The following is a 12,408-nucleotide window of genomic DNA, read 5'->3' on the forward strand; positions in this document are numbered from 1 at the left end:
CACTTGCCCGTGAAAGGCAAAGGTCCCGAGTTCGAGTCTCGGTGCGGTACACAGTTTTAATCTGCCAAGAAGTTTCGATGTTTTGCGTAACTGGTGGACTTTACATCCAAGAATTAAAAGACTCTGAACGCGGAACAGTAGTTGGAGCTGGCCGCTTCGGACATTCAGTATAATTGCTAGGAACTTAAATACTCCGAGATCCATAGAGTGAATAGTGTGTCGAGAATGCCAAATTTCAGGCAGTATCTCTCTCTTCACTCAACAATCGAAAGCATCGACGTTTCCGTAGAGCTGTCAGTTCTAAAAGACAAGCAAAACTTTGAGGAATAACCGGCAAATATCAATGTGGTACGTACGGCGAACGTATCTGTCAGGACAGTGCAGTGAAATTTAGCGTTAGTGGGCTAGCTGCATCAAACCAGTCTCAGGATTGAAGACCACAACAACGGGCTATGGCAGCAGACAAACTGAAAGCCTTTGTTAACACCACAACATCGCCCGTAGATGTTCTCCTGGGCTTTTGACCATATCGGTTGGACCCTAGACGACTGAAAAACCGTGGTCTGGTCAGGTGGGTCCCGATTTCAGTTGGTAAGAGCTGATGGGGAAGCTGGTGGTGGCTCCATAATGATGGGCTCTGTGTTTACATGGAATGGACTGCGTCCTCTGATCCAACTGAACTGATCATTGACTGGAATTGGCTATGCTAGGGAACTTGGAGACCGTTTGCCTCCATTGATTGACTTCATGTTCGAAAACGACGACGGAATTTTGATGGATGACATTTCGCCATGTCATGGCCACAGTTGTTCGCGATTAGTGTGAAGAACATTTTGAACAATTCAAGCGAATGACTGGGCCATCCAGATCGTCCGACACGAATCCCACTGATTATTAATGGGACGTAACCGAAAAGTCAGTTCGTGCACAAAATCTTGCAGTGGCTACACTATCGCAGTTATGGGTGGCTGTAGAGGTAACATGACCCAGTATTTCTGCAGGGGACTTCCAACCGCTTGTCGCATACGTGCGGCGTCGAGACGCCGCACTACACAGGAAGAAAGGAGGTCCGGCGCGATATTAGGAGGCATCCCGTGAGTTTATCCCCCTTTCAGTATTTTCTCCATGCTTAGCTGTTTATATTTTTGGGTGAAATATGTGTGCAGAGGGAAAACTGGCAGTTACTTACCGTGAGGAACTTGCCATCTGGAATTTGTAAACGCCATGTTCCGTAGCAATTACCCGACATGTAGTGAGTTACGAGGGTTGTGTGAAGTGATTTATCTGGGTGTAATATAAAAGGTAATTAAAAGTAACTCCCCTTAAAAATTTAACCCTACAAACAACTTTTTTTACATTTACACGGCGATATGAAGTTTTTCGTATGTATCTCAATCACTACAATCTTTACACGGAAGGAACCACACAACAAAGAGCTAAAACATAATGCTCACCTGCTTAATAACTTGTTTGCCCGTATTTGGAACGAAATACGTCACTCATTCTACGTCTCAGGGATCCGACAGTTGGTTGGTCGGGTTTTAGAGGTACGTATTTGACATTATATTTTAGCTGAGGTTCAGTCTTGATCGCAACACTTATGTCTCAATAACATAGGTGACCGGTTTCGGTTATATTTATATAACCATCTTCAGACCTGCGAATTAATTTTGGAAAATACTGGAGACCAATCTTAAAATAAAATGGATTAGATCGATGAGTTCTAAATATTTAATCAGCGGTCTCACCAGTTATTCAGACATACATAATGTTGAACCTACTCTTGGCTGCTACCCTACTGTTATAAATAATGTCACTATGAAAACTACAGTTAAAGTAAGACGATTCTGCAACATCCATCAAAGATGGAACTATGATGTAGGCGACTCGGTATAATCGATATATACCACAACTCCAAGGACTTTTACATCTTTGATTTAACTGACACTGTAATAGTATTAAGGTTTCCCATAGAGGGCACAACTATTACACATTGTAGTTTACCGTTTTTATCTATAACATAAATAAGTTTTAGACATACTAACTATAATCAGACATTTTAAATGACTCAATTTTATGTTATTAGTGTATTTCGTACTTTTATACTTTGACGATAGCGTCATATTATGAATGCTGATTGGCAGTTGTGGAGTAGTGTCAGAGGAAGTAGGCGGAGCCTTTGCATATTTAAGCTCATGCTCAGCACTCATAACCATCAGTTGACTTCGTAGCAGCTGAGGAGAGTTCCGCCTAACATCCTCCAAGGAAGCCATGGGTATAATAAGTTTTATTTTATCTTGTTAAAATTTTGTCGCCATTAGATGCTTTTCATTTTATTTTAAGATTGGTCTCTAGTATTTTCTAAAATTAATTCACAGGTCTGAAGATGTCTACGCTCAGGTAATGTAATTTGCATGAATAACGAGTCACTGATTTGCGTACGCGGCGTTCGCACCCAATGGCGACCCAGATGGGTTCCATGCGATTTAAATCAGGTGAATTTGATCGCTGAGACAATAACGTGAGTTCAGTATAATACTCCTCAAATCACTGTAGCACTGTTCTGGCTCCGAGACACGGCCAGTTATACTGCTGAAACATGAAATCGCCCTCAGCGAAGATATCAAACATGAAGGGACGCAGGTAATTTGCAGGTTTCAGGGTGTGTTTGATTACTACTACAGGTCCATGGGGAAGCTCAAGACTTAAGAAAACGTCTCCCACAGTGTCACACTGCTTCGATCAGCCTGCGTCCGTGGCGCGCTACGTTTCTCGAGCCACCGTTCACCTCGACCTCGATGACGCCGTTTGTGGAGACGACCATCCACCTAGTCTGGCAAAAATGTGATTCACTCGAAGAGCCGACACGTTGATCAACAGTGAATACCGATGGTCCCGTGCCCGCTGCAGTCGTAATTGACAATACCGTTGGATTAACATGTGAACCCGCTGGGGTGGTCTGCTGCGGAGCTCCGTATTCGACAACGTACAATGAAAGTACTGCTCAGAAACCTTTGTGCGTGCACCAGCACTGTTTCCTCTCGGCAGAGATGCCACAAATCACCATCCATCCTACTTTACAGATGAACAAGCCTCCGCGCCCCACGTTCCGTGAAGAGTCGTGGTCGTCCAACCATTTAGCGCCTAGTGATAGTTTCACTGAGCTGCCTATTCCCATAGGTGTTCACCACAGTAGCACGTAAATATTCGACCAGCTTCGCTGTTATCGAGATACTCGTTCATAGGCTCTGCGCAATAATAACCTGTCCTTTGTCGAAGTAGATTATCTCAGTTGATTTCCCCATTTGCAGTCCGTATCTTCGATGGGGTGATTCCCTCTCCCTCCCCCACCCTACCACTCGTCCGTGTCTGCTCCGCTTACATACTTTCGTTAGTGTCACGTACTCGCAGCGCCATCAGGTAGCATTCAACGTCGCGGTTGGCAGTGTTTTGGCTGATCAGTGAATCTAATAGATAAGTCAAGTAGATTATGTAGAACAGAATGTTAAGATTATTAACGAAATAGCTAGGATAATGATCATTTAGTGTGGAACTGGAGACCCTTGCGCAGAACTACAATTACGTTGCAACAAAATCACGCTATTGTGTGTGGCTGAGAATGTAGGTCGTCAGTAACATGGCTACTTTCTCACTTATATTAAGAGGACGATGATCAACAGATTTCAAATTTCGCAATAATGGCTTCCACAATAGCTGTATGTCACTTCTTTATTGAAACACTTTCAGTTTTTGTCCAATAACAGTCCATCCTCAATCCTTAAGAACGATCTTCACTTAATGTCGTTCTTAACGACAGAAAATGTTTCATTGAAACTGCTGATGTCCCAATAAAGAAGTGATATACAACTATTGTGCCAACTCATTTCGTTTTTCTCGGTGTATCCGTATTTCACGGGATGCTTGAGGAGCAAATTAAGCGCTGGTCATTAAACCTGGAATAGCAGTATTGAACCATCACTTAGGGCGGTTCACGAACAACAACTCAAATACACACGTCATTCCAAAACGTTATCGTGGAAGTAGGGGCCAGGAGGCGCTGGTGAAAAAACACGCACTGCTGAAGATACCTTTTTGTTTTAAAGAGTTCCTCAATAATAAATTTTTAAGTTTGGCTTTTTTTAAAAACAAAAAACAATTTCAAAATCAGTTTCCAATAGCTGACAAATTTTCTTTATGAGTAGGAGATTGCAAGGTATGACGTTAACATCTTCCCAATAATGAGATTTTAAACATGACATAAATTTTCTCTACGTAGAGGATATTGCAAAGTATGACGTTAACATCTTCCCAATAATAAGATTTTAAACTTATCATATATACGTAACAGAACAATTCCTTAAAAAACCTTTAAGTAGCTAGTTTGTACTAAATTTAAAATAGCTGTCTCTTGCCGATTAAATAACTTATATTACACCTGTCATTTGTCACAAGACAAATGTGAATAAGCCAGCACACAAACCTTCACATTAAAGGCAGTTCAAAAAAATTTTCCTTAGCTCGGTGAGGGAGTGACACGTCTAAAGGGGCCCAGATCACAATAGGCGGAATAGTCACTGGTGGTCTACAGGGCCACAGCAGATCAGCCCCAAAACTTACATTGCAAACCATCATCTCCCCGAGTTACCCAAAACCAGAAGATGTAGCACGGGCGGTGCCTGTACAGACTCTGAACCACAGAGATACACGACACCAAACCTAAATCACCCAATCAAGGTGTGAATGAAACAGGCCGACCAAGAAGCAATTACCACATTCCCGCGGACAGGCAAACGGAAACTGTGATGGGAAGACCCCAACAAACCCACTGGTGAAGAAACTCATACACTTCACTAGAACGTTACATAAAAACAGTACTAATCTTCTCACAATCCACCACAGCGCCGGGAACACGTTGCACCTGCAAATGCTCGTCGGAGCCAGCCGCTGCCAGTGGTTTCAACGGCCGATAAGAAGACATACGGTCCCACGCGCTGATCTCCTGCACCACGGCTTCTAAGCTTCATAAGCCACGTGCATGAGGGTAAGGCAGACTCAGCCTCTGACAGCCAAGAGGTCGGGCAAAGCTCGTGGCGAGCAGTTGACGACCCCCAACAACAGGGCCCCGCTCGCGCCACCCCCCCCCCCCCCCCCTCGCGGTCACCACCCAGTACGTACTGCCTAGATCGTCCCGCGACCGTACACTTGCACCACCTCCCGCCAGAGGGCGGTAGCGATCCAAACAGAGCCAAACCGAAAGCGCCACCACGGACACTATACGCGACGTGAAAGCACTCCGCCTGGCGCGCTTTTCGAAGAGCTGGACGCAACTACGGCTCAAGTACGGACAGCAAATAACGGTATTATACTTATTCTTCGCTTGCTTAATAGTACGAAATTTACATGACTGAATTTGTAGGGGTGAGCCAACTCACAACGTCGCCAATGTTACGACGTATTCGAACTCCCGCACCTGCAGTATGACTGTGGCCCCTCTTCAGCGAAGCTGCCTGCTGTAGGGTGGCAACCGCAGTGGTCCGGCGCATCCAGCCTTCGATCTCTTAGGTCGATCTGTTGGGCCTGTTCGCCGCAGGGCACCGCTACCTTGCTCTGCCGCTCCAGCCTCCTCTGTCAGCACCACCAACAGTGGCAGTCACCAACGAGTTTGTTGGACGTGTGTCGCCTGGCTCTGTTAAGGTTGCCGGTGGTTACTGCGGTGTCACCGCCAGACACCACACTTCCTAGGTGGTAGCCTTTAAATCGGCCGCGGTCCGTTAGTATTACGCCGGACCCGCGTGTCGCCACTATCAATGATTGCAGACCGAGCGCCGCCACACGGCAGGTCTAGTCTAGAGAGACTCCCTAGCACTCACCCCAGTTGGACAGCCGACTTTGCTAGCGGTGGTTCACTGTCTACATACGCTCTCATTTGCCAAGACGACAGTTTAGCATAGCCTTCAGCTATGTCATTTGCTACGACCTAGCAAGGCGCCATAGTCAATTACTATATGTCTTCTGAACAGATAAGATTGTGAATCATGTACCGTCAAGAGTGACGTGCATCATTAATGGATTAAAGTTAAGTACCAAACTAGCTACGTCCGCTTTCTGAATTCTAATTCCTTGTCATGTTCCAGACCTCACGTCAGTATAGTTCTTCCCTCCTCACGCCAGCCTGCGTGATCTAAAACGCGTGCATTTCGGCCTCCTCTAGTAACACGGTGTTGGCTCTTCTGCCAACCCAACAGTTACCTGCCTCGGGTGGTGGACTCAGGTGTACCTCGCAGCTGCGTGGAAGTGTTGGCTGGAATTGGTTGGAATTCAGAAATTCCTTGCCGAAAACAACGGATGAAATTATCTTAAGAAAGACTGATTGTTTCAAAAGTTTATGAGCACGTTGGCTATATTTGACGGGTGTTCAGTTATCTGACAGTTCATGAATAATACTGCGTTATATTTGTTTGCCTTGAGATTTTGGTAACGGATAATCATTGTTAAGTGCTGACGGTTGGTTCTAGTATGGAAACTGTTTTATTATTTTCAATTCCACTCATCTCTCTGCTAGTATTCTCCATTCATGGATATTGGGCTATTAACAGATTGTGAGTTTAAGCATACGGTTCTGCTAAAGGAGTTACGATTTTTATACTGCTTTGCTTAAATTACCTTGTGTTACGGTCTTGTACCCACCGAGCAAACCGTAAAGCTGTATCTATGTGATCGTTTAAAGCTGTATTTCACTTTACATCATACACTGAGGTGACAAAGGTCATGGGATAGCTATATGCATATACAGGTTGTTCCATTGACCGTGACTGGACCAAACGTCTCACGAAATAAGCGTCAAACGAAAAAACTATAAACAACGGGACTCGTCTAGCTTGAGGGGGAAAACCAGATGGCGCTATGGTTGGCCAGCTAGATGGTGCTGCCATAGGTCAAACGGATACCAACTGCGTTTTTTTAAATAGGAACCACCATTTTTTATTACATATTATTGTAGTAAGTAAAGAAATATGAATGCTTTAGTTGGACCACTTTTTTCGTTTTGTGATAGATGGCGCTGTAATAGTCACAAACGTAACATTCCCCCAGTGCGGACGGTATTTGATTCTTGATACATTACCCGTGTTAAAATGGACCGTTTACCAATTGCGTAAAAGGTCGATATCTTGTTGATGTATGGCTATTGTGATCAAAATGCCCAACGGGCGTGTGCTATGTATGCTGCTCGGTATCCTGGACGACATCATCCTAGTGTCCGGACCGTTCGCCGGATAGTTACGTTCTTTAAGGAAACAGGAAGTGTTCAGCCACATGTGAAACGTCAACCACGACCTGCAACAAATGATGATGCTCAAGTAGGTGTTTTAGCTGCTGTCGCGGCTAATCCGCACATCAGTAGCAGACCAATTGCGCGAGAATCGGGAACCTCAAAAACGCCGGTGTTGAGAATGTTACAGCAACATCGATAGCACCCGTACCATATTTCTATGCACCAGGAATTGCATGGCGACGAGTTTGAACGTCGTGTGCAGTTCTACCACTGGGCACAAGAGAAATAACGGGACGAAGACAGATTTCTTGCACGCGTTCTATTTAGTGACGAAGCGTCATTCGCCGGCCAGAGTGGCCGAGCGGTTCTAGGCGCTACAGTCTGGAACCGCGGGCCGCTACGGTCGCAGGTTCGAATCCTGCCTCGGGCATGGATGTGTGTGATGTCCTTAGGTTAGTTAGGTTTAAGTAGTTCTAAGTTCTAGGGGACTGATGACCTCAGAAGTTAAGTCCCATAGTGCTCAGAGCCATTTGAACCATTTTTTAACCAACAGCGGTAACGTAAACCGGCATAATATGCACTATTGGGCAACGGAAAATCCACGATGGCTGCGACAAGTGGAGCATCAGCGACCTTGGAGGGATAATGTATGATGCGGCATTATGGGAGGAAGGATAATTGGCTCCCGTTTTATCGATGGCAATCTAAATGTTGTAATGTATGTTGATTTCCTACGTAATGTTCTACCGATGTTACTACAAGATGTTTCACTGCATGACAGAATGGCGATGTACTTCCAACATGATGGATGTCCGGCACATAGCTCGCGTGCTGTTGAAGCGGTATTGAATAGCATATTTCATGACAGGTGAATGGTCATCGAAGTACCCATACTATGGCCCGCACGTTCACCGGATCTGACGTCTCCGGATTTCTTTCTGTGGGGAAAGTTGAACGATATTTGCTATCGTGATCCACCGACAACGCCTGACAACATGCGTCAGCGCATTGTCAGTGCATGTGCGAATATTACGGAAGGCGAACTACTCGCTGTTGAGAGGAATGTCGTTACACGTGTTGCCAAATGCATTCAGGTTGACGGACATCATTTTGAGCATTTATTGCATTAATGTGGCATTTACAGGTAATCACGCTATAACAGCATGCGTTCTCAGAAATGATAAGTTCACAAAGGTACATGTATCACATTGGAACAACCGAAATAAAATGTTCAAACGTACCTACGGCCTGTAATTTAATTTAAAAAACCTACCTCTTACCAACTGATCGTCTAAGATTGTGAGCCGTATGTTTGTGACTATTACAGCGCCATCTATCACAAAGCGAAAAAAGTGGTCCAACTAAAACATTCATATTTCTTTACGAACTACACGAATAATAAAAAATGGGGGTTCCTATATTAAAAAAACGCAGTTGATATCTGTTTGACCTATGGCAGCGCACCAAGCGAGGTGGTGCAGTGGTTAGAGACTGGACTCGCATTCGGGAGGACGACGGTTCAATCCCGCGTCCGGCCATCTTGATTTAGGTTTTCCGTGATTTCCCTCAATCACTCCAGGCAAATGCCGGGATGGTTCCTCTGAAAGGGCACGGCCGACTTCCTTCCCCATCCTTCCCTAATCCGATGAGACCGACGACCGCGCTGTCTGGTCTCCTTCCCCAAACAACCCAATCCAACCCCAACCCACCAACACCTATGGCAGCGCCACCTAGCGGGCCAACCATAGCGCCATCTGGTTTCCCCCTTCAAGCTAGACAAGGTTCGTTCATTGTAGTTTTTTTGTTTGACGCTTATTTCGTGAGATATTTGTCCGGTCACGATCAACAGCGGACCACCCTGTATACAGATGGTGGTAGTATCGCATTCACAAGGTATAAAAAGGAGCGCTTTGGCGGAGCTATCATTTCCATTCAGGTGATTCGTGTATCCGATGTGATTATGGCCGCACGACAGGAATTAACAATCTTTAACGCGGAAAGGTATTTGCAAACATTCCATTTCCGAAATCGTTAGGGAATTCAGTATTCCGAGACCCACAGTGTCGAACGTGAGCCTCGAATGTGAAATTTCAGACTTTACCTCCCACCACGGACAACAACGACCGAGAGCAGCGTCGTTCGCTTAGAGTTGCATTCACTGCGTGAAATAACCGCATACTGGCTCGGCAGCAGACGTCCGACGCGAGTGCCTTTGCTCACAGCACGATATCGCCCGCAGCGCCGCTCCTGGCTTCGTCACCACACCACTTGGACTCTAGGCCACTGTAAAACTATGGCACGTCAGATGAATTCCCATTTTACTTGGTAACAGCTGGTGGTAGGGTTCGAGTGTGGAACAGACTCCACGAAGCCATTTACCCAACCTGTCAACAGGCCACTGTACAAGCTGGTGGTGGCTCCATAATTGGTTGGCTGTGTTTACATGGAATGGACAGGATCCTATGGTCCAACTGGACGCATCATTAATGGTTACGTTCGGACACTTACTGGCCAGTTCTGACATGTCACCAGGCCACAACTGTTCGCAATTCGTCTATAGAACATTGAGGACAACTGGAGCGATTGATTTGGTCATCCAGATTGCCCGAAAATAATCTAATTCGACGTTTATGGGACATAACCGAGATGTCAATTCGTGAAGAAAATCCTGCGGCAGTAACACATTGGCACTTATGGACGCTATACAGGCAGCATGGCTGAATTTTTGTGGAGAGACTTTCCAGCGACTTGCTGCACTGCGACGAGCAATAAGAGGTCCGATATATTAAGAGGTATCCTATGATCTTTGCCACCTTAGTGTAAGTATTTTTTTGATTAGATGAGAGCTTTTTGCGGGAGCGTTTTGTTGTAATAAAATCAGGTTAGCAATGTGATTCGATGAAATGCAATTTGCAAGAAATGTATCGCACCCGTCCTGACCTAGGCCAGCCACTCATTTAAAAGGTATCAATGAGATTTGGGGGTGTACATTGCGGGAAATTTAGAAGACAGGGTTGATACATCTGGCACAACAACTACTCTAAATTAGCTGGGCATCAAGTGGAACTGAAATTATAGACACGAGTACGTCACTACATGCAGCTCCAGCTGCTTGTCAGGATTCATAAACTGTGGTGACTGGCTGGTGGTGGCGTGGCAGTCGCTCGGCGACCCATGATCAGGTGTTTAAATTGGGCGAGACACCTTGAGGACGTGTCGGGTAGCGCAAGAGGCGAAAACGCTATTTGTCGAGGTCGTCAGGACAGCACAGGCAACATGTTGTCTTACGTGTTCTTAGCGAAAGATAAGGTCACTGAGATTTGGAAGATAGTTCACACATCACGATGTAAACGTAAATGCTGCTGTACAATCTTCCGGACTTGCGAACTAGAGGTGACCATGTTTTGTGCCCAAAGGCTCCCTATACCATAAAGGGAGCTGTTGGGCCAGTATGACGATGACGACTACAGTCTGGCATCGTTCGTTCTCCTAGCATTTCATCGTGATGCTGTATAGATCCGGGACTCGTCTGATTTGACGACCTTTTGGGAGCGGTTATACAGCAATCTCGCTGCTTGCAAGTCGCCGGCATGCCCAGACATTGCTGAAACAAAACCTTGAGTTTTCCTGTCCCATTTAATCTGTATCGCTGCTGCTCGCCCCACTGCTGGCTACGATCCTCCCGGGACAATGATGTCAAGCTGGTTTGTGTTTCGTGCCGCGACCATCGCCAGATCTCCAGAAACTTCAGCCGTGATAGGCTACGCTGTAGTTGTGCCTTGTTTCTTCCCCATTACATCGTCTTTGCAAGGCGTACATCTACATCTGCATGTACATTCATACTCTGCCCACTACTGTGAAGCGCATGGCAGAAGGTACTCCTCAAAGAACCATTCAATATGGAGCACAGGAAAAATGACATCTTATATACCTCAGCGAAAGCCGTAACTAGATTAATCTAATCTTCGTGATCACTACAAGATGGATGCATAGGGACCCGTAGTATATTCCTATATTCCTTATTTATTACCTATACTTGAAACATTGTAGCTAATTTGTCAGGAGACTCTTTGTATCTCAATTCATCCGTCTTCCAACTCAGGTTTTCACAAATTTCTGTCACGCTCTCTCATGATCAAACATACATGTGACTACTGCGGTACCCTTCTTTGTTTACTTTTAATGTCTGCTGATGTAAGTGGTATCGACCCTACACTTGAGCTATCCTCTCAGATGGGTCACATGACACTTTCGTAAGCAATCTCTTATGCAGACTGGCTGCATTTTCCAGGTTCCGTACCAACGAAACCTCAATACTCTGACAGTGATGTGAGAAGTACGTGACCATTTTAAACAGACATTTCGGCAGTTTCTCACGCAAAGCTGTCTGATACCAGACACTACCGTTTCATGGTGGATGCCGTTACTAAGCCTACGAACTGCGATCAGTGGAAATTGCTTTAATAATTTTGGGTCGAATCTCCACATCTTGCACTGTTTTCATGAAGTGATATTTAAAATAAATTGGAAAATATGTTATGACATTTCTAAGTGTCTGAAAAACTGTTATGAATACAGTTTGAGCTGTTATTAGAATTAGTAAGAATATCTGCAGTGTCGGTGGTCTACAGTGAAAGGCAGCATACATACCTGTCCTCTCTCAACGCCAATAACCACATTTTTGGAGTAAATGAACCACTATTACTGTCGCGAGGCGATGAATCAAACGTAGTTCTTTCTTCACATACTGAAGCAACCCATTAAACTGCCAAAACCAACAGCGTCAGGGTGAAGTTTCCAAGCAAGAAGCGAGGTGCCCGCTTCGTTAGCTGCGCGGTCAGCGCGCCGGGTTGCTAACTGAAGACGCCCGGGTTCGATTCCCACTGGATCGGACATTTTCTTCGTTCTAGGTCTGCGAGTTGTGTTGTCATGACATTCGTATCGTCATAACCGGCATTCCACTCCCTAGGTGTCTCTATGGGCACGACCCTGAATATAAAAAAAAGAAGAAAAAAACAAAGAAAGGAGCGAGACGGTTGACGGGCACTGAGGTGCCAGCAGGGAGGCAGTAGACTAACGGAATGAGTCTGCTGACAAGCAGCTCTCTCTGTTTACACAGGCAATCCCTTAAGACC

The sequence above is a fragment of the Schistocerca americana genome, chromosome 6, assembly GCF_021461395.2.
Source record: "Schistocerca americana isolate TAMUIC-IGC-003095 chromosome 6, iqSchAmer2.1, whole genome shotgun sequence".
Taxonomy (NCBI): domain Eukaryota; kingdom Metazoa; phylum Arthropoda; class Insecta; order Orthoptera; family Acrididae; genus Schistocerca; species Schistocerca americana.